Source organism: Sciurus vulgaris (assembly GCF_902686455.1).
Source record: "Sciurus vulgaris genome assembly, chromosome: 9".
In the NCBI taxonomy this organism is placed as follows: domain Eukaryota; kingdom Metazoa; phylum Chordata; class Mammalia; order Rodentia; family Sciuridae; genus Sciurus; species Sciurus vulgaris.
Window position 1 is genome coordinate 114566986 of NC_136469.1, and position 8992 is coordinate 114575977.

Genomic DNA, 8992 nt, shown 5'->3' on the forward strand with positions numbered 1-8992 from the left:
CAGCTTCCTGTCACTTCAACAAATTCCTGAGATAATCAACTTATAAAGAGATAAGGTTTATTTTGGTTCACAGTTTTGAGTTTTCAGTCTATGATTTTTGGCCCTGTTGCTTTTGGGCTTGTGGTGAGGTCCTGCATGATGACAGGAACATGTGGTACAGCAAAATCACTCACCTCATGGCTGGGTGAAAAAGAGAAGGAAGAAGAGTCTGGGGTCCCAAGTTCCCTTCCAGGGTACACTCCCAGGGATCAGAAGACCTTCCACTAGGCTCTACCTCTAAAGTGTTCATTATCTCCCAATAATACCAAGCTGGAGACGATAACACATGGGCCCTTGGGGACAATCCAGATCTAAACTACAACACTGAGTTAGAATGTCTTTTTTTAAAACAGAAATACCTGCCAGATCCTGAATTCGATGATAAGACTCCTGTACACAAATCTACAGGAGGGAGGGGCAAAGGGTGCTCACTCCTTCAAGCTGAAATAACAAGTCCAGGATATGTGAGGATGGCATGGGCTGTCCAGGAATCTGCTCAAAGTCTAGCTGAAAGAGTCAAGAGCAATACACACCCGCTCTGCAGAAAAGGGGTGCACCTCAGGTTTCTGGAGCAGGTGGAACTAAGTGGGGGCTGGCGGGGAGGCGGTATTTGAAAAGCTGTCCTTTGGAAGCTGGTAACATCTTTGTGGAAACCTCTTCCTGAGTCAGGAATGGCCTAGGACAGGGGGTTGGCAAACTAGAACCTAACTGCCAAATCTTGCCTTCTGCCTGCTTTAGAAATGAAATTTTAATGGACAGAGATGTACCCCTTGTTCACATAGTTAGGGCTTCTCCAGCATACAGTAGCTGGGTGGGGAGTTCCAACACAGACCCTAAGGCCCAAGAAGTTACAAAGCCTAAAATATTTACTATCTGCCTGTTATAGAATATGTCTGCTGGCCCCGGCCTAGGGCATCACTTGACTGCTAGAAGATTTCTCTGTCTTAATCTAGCCTATCCTTGCCTGGGCTCTGGGCCACAACCTTGAGAATCGCATGAATAAACGGTACTTCGGCACAATCACTTTTATCCCCCTTTTCACCTGTAACTGGCCAGAGACATTATCTGATATTCTAATTTTTATTTCTTTGTAAAATAATATTTATTTATTTATTTATCTTATTGGGATTAAACCCAGAAGCATTCTTGCTCTGAGACAGGGTCTGACGAAATTGCCCAGGCTGGCCTTTACCTTGCGATCCTCCTGCCTTGGCCTCCGGAGCTGCGGGACTACAGGAGGGGCCATCACACACCATAACAATATGCACTATGAAGCAACGCCAAACGATTTCACTCTCCTGTGAGAATAAACCTGGCTCTGATAAACACTCATGGGCAAAGAAAACCCATAATGGCACTTGGAGACACATGTTTTGTCCTAATGCACTGTTATACTGTTCCTAATGTATTCTAAAATCCTTCAGCATATACCATGTGACAGTGCAAGTTAATTAGTTCTAATTTACACCCTCAGGGTGGCTGGTTAACATGTAAAGTGCCCTATTCAGGAATATGCTCTCCAGGGGTCTTTAGTGAGCATTTCAAAATCCATAATTGGGTGTCCACCTCTGGAGAGGGTTCAATACTGCCTTCTCTGACTGGCGCTTCAGGGTATGCTAATTAGCATAAGTCTTAGAAATCTTTTTTTTTTTTTTTTTTCCCACTTGTGAAATGGAAAGTGCTTAAGATATGTGGATCAGTGAGAAAAAACGTACTGGTCCCTCTGCCCTTCTGTGATCAGGGCATATAATTATACTAAATCCAGCAGCCTACTGCCCTTTGGAGTAGGGTTTTCGGGTGCTTCTAGCTGACTGCAGAACTCCACAGCCTGAAACTGACTAAAAAGTTGTCTGAGTCCTTCCTCCAGAGCAGACACCTAAAGGACAGAGAGCTAGGACTTCAAGCTAACAAGAACAGGCTGTATAGATAAGTCTAGTTGCTAATATACACATCAATACATAGCCTCCGGGTTAGGGAGGTGGAAGCCATGTCCCCGGCATTGATGCTAGGAGGACTCAACTCACAGAACTGATGGCCACTGTGTGCATTTCAGAAAGACCAGATTTTTACATATGTTCAATAGAAATGTCGCCATGAGATCAGCTCTATTTGGACTTCTAACTGTGTGTATTTCTAATTTGTATTTATTTCTACCTGTATGGGTGTAATTTTCTCCAAACCAAAACCAAATAATAATAATAATAATAATAATAATAAACAAAAAAAAGTGAGAAAGAAGCAAATGCTCTTTTAAAATTTATTTGGTTCTGAAAGAACTTTATCAACTCTGGATGCTACTGTGATGGGGAAAAAGTAATAATTTTTTTTAGACCATGCCCTTTTGTCCAAAATCACTAGACACTGTGCACTATAAATGCACGGCTGTTTCTGAGCAGTGACCAGGAGAGTCTACCAGGACTTCAGCGATGATACACTCGACATTTTTGGGGACGACCCTCATCTCTGCCTCAGTGCCCTGTAAGTGCAGTCAGAAATCTTTCCTGATCTCTGGTTCGGAATACTTGCCACTGCAGCCACGTCCGTGGCTTTGATGCTAGGGAGACGCAACCCACAGGAACAAGGAGGCTGCTTCAGGAAACTCCAGGGTGAGGAAGGGTGGCGTATAAAGACGTCTTTGTGTGCTGGGAATAAGTTAGTTTTTCATGAGCAAATTCATTCATCACCTAAAATGCTCTTAGAACTATCCAAGGTATTGGTGCAGCAATGCCACGGCTCCCCCAAGTAAGTGTAAGACAGGATACACGGTCACTGTCTTTCAGAAATGAATAATCTGAGGAGCTAAAACAAAACAGCCAAAAAGTGATGCAAAACAGTACAACAAGTGAAGGGGAAAAGGCGCCTGAGCTACACTGACCTCATGCAAAGGAGAATCCTGAAAATGGCTTTGATAAGGTTATTTGAGAGTGGTAGGGTAAGAGCCCGTGCAAATGCCCTGCATCAGGAATGAGCTCTGGACACTCAGGATGGATATCTGTAGAGCCAGGACAAGGGGCTGCATGTCGCAATAGAGAGGTGTGGGAAAGATGGGATTTGGACATGGAAAGAGCAGGGCCCTGTGAGAGTCACAGGCTGTAGCCTCTGGTGGCAAAGTTCCTTTGTGGGCAGACAGCTCACTCATTCTCAGTGGGCTTCCTCCCTTCCTTCTCTGTAGAGTAAGATGGACAAGATGATATGGATACTTTGTTCCCAACCCTGACTGCAGGACTGGCCCCTGATGACAGAAAAATGAGGACAAGATTTTCAGTTTTTAATAAATCTAAATTTATTAAACGTAAAGCTCTGGCTTCATCCTGCATGTTTAGCTTTTGTGCTTTTTATCAGTATTAAAATGTCTCTCCTTTTATGAAAAAGTGGTGACAGTGGATGGATTTTTTTTTTTTAAAGTCCTCACTTGGCAAAATATAAATATGGTAACATGATAGTCTGTATGAGGTCACCTCTCCCAGTTAAAAAAAAAAAAAAACAAAAAAAAACTACTAGTTAGTGAAGGACCAGGAATAAAATCTCTGGATGAGACTCTTCTAGTCCCAATGCAGCTTGACAAGCATACAGACATGGGCCCAGACCCCAGACCAATTTCCATGTGTCTGCCAGAAAATTTTTTGAAACATAGGCAAGACCTACTTGCTCCTTTGTTTAAAAACTGTTAGGTGTGAGCACCTTTGCACAGCACCTGTGGCTTGCTCTGTCTCCTGTGGCTCTCAACACGGGCCTCCATCCTCGCCAGCACCTGTCCTCATTGACCATCATTAGTCATGAACCCTGCCTTTGCTCAAGCTGGTTCCTCTGCCTGGGCTGCCCTGCCTCCACCTGCCTGGCAAACTCCTACTGCCCACAGAAACCCAACGTCTCACATCACATTTTACTTTGGAACTTTCCTTAATCTACCCTACTCCTTCCAAAAAATTAGCTTCTTCTACTTCTATGTTTTCATGATACTTGACACAGATTTTTACACTTGCCTTAAAAGTACTTGTTTCTACATCATTTTCACTTCTAGGACTGTGACCAACAGCAACTAGTTACTTCTGACTCACAAAAACTTACCAAACTGAAATATATTGTGCTTGATACTATTTTAAAAGAAGTAATGTTTGATATAAACTTGGAGTTATAAATAAATGTCTACTTCTTTGGTCTGAATCCTGAAGATTCAGGAAATCCCCCTCCTACCTTCAAATTTCTTCTGCACTGGTTCTTTCACTTGTGCCTCAAACTTCCTAAAGTTTAATTGCTTTGCTTAAAGCTTACAATGTAAGAAGTTACTAAGAAAGGAGAAGGGAGCCTAGGTATATGTGTCCCGTAGGAAAGGGCCTCTAGGAGGAAGCAAGAGCGGAAAGAGCCTCTGGGTTCAGAGCCCGGAACAGAGCCCGATTCATTCTCAGTTACCATAGGCTGGCTGAGGTCTTAAGGAATTCAAGACATTGATTTTAAAAGCCACTTGCAGAAACCCTTCAAGATGTTCAGGATGGGAAATTGATGGGATCAACAGGGCATAGGTGCTGTTCTCACCGCCCATAGAAAGATGTCTTCAGGCGTCTGATGGGAGATGACTGGAAATACTCACCAGATTCCAGGAAGAAGGTGAGACGAACGAGTGGAGGGAGTTGGATTGGGGGATAGGACCAAGCCTAGGGCTGTGAAACTCAGAGGCTTGACGGGGGGCCGGGGAGTTGGGGGAAAGCTAGCAGGGCGCAGGTCTGCAGGGGAGGGGTGACAGGCTTGGGTGGAAGGTCAAGGCCTGGGCTTGGCTTTTGGAGGCCAAGGGCAGGCGCTCCCCGGGGGTGGGGGGCTTGCCTTACAGGGACCTGCTCCTTCTGTCCCTGGGCTGCGAGGACCCTGCAGCCTGCCTCTGACTTGGACCTGGGACACTGGGGAAACTTTTCAGACTTGCCTGGTGCCAAGACTGGATACTTTGGGAGGACAAGGCAGGCTCCGCGGGGACTCACGCTGGCCGAGGGGGCAGACCCGGCGTGCGGGCGTGTGGGTGTGTGCATGAGCGTGGACCCGAGCGACACACACACTCACACACACACACTCACACGCCCGCACCCACGCAGGGCCCCCGGCCGCGCAGTCCAAGACTCCCCGGACCTTCACCCTAAGCCGGCTCCTCCCCGCTCGCGCGCCGGGTGCCAAGTCCCCGCCGATGGCTTCTCACTAACGCAGAGGGCAGGATTCGGGGGGCTCGAGACAAGGAGCCACCGCAGGGACTCCCCACCACCCCGCTGCGGCTGCCCGGCGATCCCCCGCCCGCCGGGGGAAGGGGATGGGGAGAGGGTGCCCGGGGCTCTTACCGCTCAGGCGGCCGAGTGCGCGCGGGAGCGCCCGGCGGTCCCGCCCCGCCACGTCGGCAGGGCCAGCGGGGACGCGGCCGGAGGGCGGGCGGGGCGGGGCGCGGGGTGGGCCGGGCCGAGCTGCCCCGCCCGCGGCCGGCGGAGAGGGGTCCCGCCCCCTGCGCCCCCGCCCCGCCCCGCCGCGGGACCCTAGGTCCCGGGTCCCCTGGCCCCGGCCGGGCTGCGCTGGCCCATCCTTCCGGGAAACTTTGCTTGTCCCGGCTCTGCGCTCCGGAACCCGACGGGCCTGGGGTTCGCGGGGTCCCTTGCTATGCCTTTAGCCCACGCCCCGAGCGCCTTGCGGCTCCATGGAGAGGAGGTAGCTCGGCCGGTTGTGATTTTCTGATTCTGCGTGGAATGGATTTCCCTGACCGTGTGGGTGGGAATGCGCTGTGATTTTAAAAAACAAACAATAACAACAACAACAAAACCCCTCCTTATAGAGGGCCAGTTTGGAAATGTGAATCAAACCCAAATGCATTAACTTTGGCCTAGAAAATGCACAGTTGTCCTCAATAAACAAAGGGCAACGTGGGCGGACAGCGTTCTTTACTGTGGCTACTTAAGCCGGAAGCACTGTAATTGTCCCACAATAACAGATCGGTGAAATACCCTACCGTGACTTCCAACAGTTGGATACGTTGTAGTTGCTAAAAATTATAAAGGAAGGCCGTGCAGGAAGGCCTTCTTTAATGTGTGGCTAAATATTAAGCTGGGCGGCGGGGCAGCAAACAAAGTGGAAGTAAAGTATGAACTACTTTTGTAAATATACATGTATCCATGTATAAAAATATATGTATATAAAATATACATATACATGCTGGGCATAAAAAGTCAGAAAAAAATTTAGAAACAGTCTTTCTGAGTGATGTATTTAAGGCCAATTTTCTCCGCTTCAACCCTATACTCTTAAAAATTATAAATTCAGAATTAAATAAAAATGCTAATAGCCTTGCTCTCACCCCTTCAATATCACTGCCATTTTTAATAATGCATAGATCCCATTGTAGTTTTTCTAAGCTTATATAAACACATGTATACAAAGACAGTTTAAATATGGCAAGATATTCACATATTTTGTAATTTTTCCTACTTATCTATTATTGTCACCTTCATATCTATTTTGAGAAGTGCCTTTTATTTTGTAATATGTTTGTATCACAGTTTATTTAATAATTTCCTTACTGATGAACAAATCAGGTCATTTCCAGCTTCTTCCTTAGGTTTTCCATATAAAATTTTAAAAAATTAAGCTAATGAATAGAAAAAACAAAAAGTATCTTAATGTGAAGATGGTTGTGTGGAAGCTGCTTCCAATTCTGGTCAATCTTTTTGAATTGAGCCAGAACTTAGAACCCTGATTATCACTTGGCTCTGTTCCTTGTTTTTTTCTGCCTCTAAAATAGAATAGAGAGCATGTTCTGAACCTTCCATTTCAGTTCTGAACCGTGAGTGGTATGGAATTGGGTTGTAAATGTGACAGGTGTGTTTCTGTTCACCTGGACTGCCACATGTATGCCATGATTTCTGCACCTGCCTGGAGAAAGCAAACACCTCTGCTACATGTACCTTCTGGGCCTTGCTGCTGACCAGAGCCCAATCACATTTTCCATTTTTAAAAGCTGATTTCCTTTTTCTTCTTTGCCCCATACCACACCGGTTCAATAAAGAATTTCAATGAAACAATCCTAGCAACAAGGTATTTGTTTGTTTGTTTTGTAGTTTATTTTGCCAAATGCAAATTATGCCCTTTTGCTCAAATTTAGCTGCTTTCAAGCCTACCAGGTTTTATTTCAGATATTTTAATTTTTTGCAATTAAAAAAATTTTTCCCCATGGTGCTGTGCTGGGGATTCCAACCGCAGTTTTTCCACCTGCAGCAATTTAAATTTTTAAAAGTTAAATGCTTTGGAGTGTTTGAAACAAATGCATAAGTAAAGGATAATATGACAAATATTTATTTGTGTAAAAAAACTAGAGAATACTGTGATGATGCTTGAATTTAACGAATTTTAATTTTTGCCTTTTTAGAATCTTCTTTTAAAAGAAAAACATGTTGCAGATATACTTGAAAGTTCACCCTTCCGTTTTCCACCATCCCTGAAGGTAACCAGTGTCCTGAGATGGTTGTATATCCCTTCCCCCCATATTTATATGCATTTACTGCATACATTTTCACTCGTAAATGTATGTAGAATTGTTTTTTCAATGATTTAAAATTTTATAAATAACATCCTGTACACTTGTTTACTTAAAATTATGTTTTTAGACTCACTCATGTTCATACATGTAGCTTTAGGACATTCATTTCAACATCTTTGTGGGATTCTCTTCCATGCCCCAATTTATTCATTTCCACACTGATGACCATTTAGTGTGTTTCATATTTCACTCAATTACAGATATGCTGCAGGGCCATCTTTGTACACATTTTCTTGTATTCCCAAGCTAAAAATGCAATGGCAGGGTCATCTTTACTAGATGTGGCTCAGTTGCCCTTCAATGTGGTTCAACCAATTATTCAACACAAAAAACATCATGTTAATATTACTCAGCCATAAGGAAAAATGAAATTATGGCATTTGCCGGTAGATGAATGGAACTGGAGACTATCATGTTAAGTGAAATAAGCCAACCCCCCCCCCCGCCCCCCATCAAAGGCTGAATGTTCTCTGCTGTGTGGATGCTAGCACACCATGAGGGGTAGGGGAGGGAAGAATAGAAGTACTTTGGATTAGACAAAGGGGAATGAAGGGAAGGGAGGGGGATGGGAATAGGAAAGACTGGAATGAATGGGACATAACTTTCTTATGCTCATATATGAACACAGCACCAGTGAAACTCCACATCACATACAACCACAAGAATGGGAAGTTATACTTCATGTATGTGTGATATGTCAAAATACTTTCTACTGCCACATATAACTAAAAAGAACAAATAATTTAAAAATCATGTTACTGTATACAAGTATGCTTTAGGTACTGCAAATATAAGGAGCAAAGCAAAGTCATGCCCTCAAAGAACTTATAGTCTATAAAAAGGAGATGGACCCTAACTTGATATCAGCTGGCAGAATAAAGGATAAAATGATAGAGTTTGAAGAATGATTGGTGAGAGCCAGGACTGCAGGGGAAGGCCTACACTGAGAAAGTGGCAGTTCGATATAGATTTAAGGAAGTAAAAGAGCGAACAAGGGTGATGTCTGGGGACAGCCTCAGGTGAAGGGAACTGCAGGAACAGTGTGGGAGCATGGTTGGTGCACTCACAGAAAGGTTGGGTGACCAGTGTGACTGGAGCAAAGGGAGGATGGGGAGGAGTCGAAAGGGATGAGACCAGAGAAGTCATGGACACCAAGATGGACACTGACCAGTGTCCTTCAACTTTAGTAGAGATTTGGGTTTATACTTTAAGTGAGAAGGGGATCCTCACAGTTTTTAAGTAGCAGCATGCCATGATTCTGGTGTCTGCGTCTGGTTGGTTTGGGATGAAATGGGTTTGAATGGGTACAGGGAAGTATAGAGGCAGGGAGGCCAGTTGGGAGGCCATTGAAGCTATTCATGTGGGACAAAGCTGGCTTTAACCACCACAGAAGTA

The 8992-nt window shown here is 44.8% G+C and overlaps 1 protein-coding gene across 1 annotated transcript in view; it reads right to left on the minus strand.

Annotated features, from left to right (window-relative positions):
• Positions 1–5374, minus strand: part of FAM114A1 (family with sequence similarity 114 member A1) — a 66435-nt gene extending 61061 nt beyond the window's left edge. The window contains exon 1 of the mRNA XM_079152858.1: positions 5358–5374. The gene's annotated coding sequence lies outside the window, so the exon portion shown is untranslated. The remainder of the gene's footprint in view (positions 1–5357) is intronic.
• Between the last annotated feature and the right edge of the window lie 3618 nt (positions 5375–8992).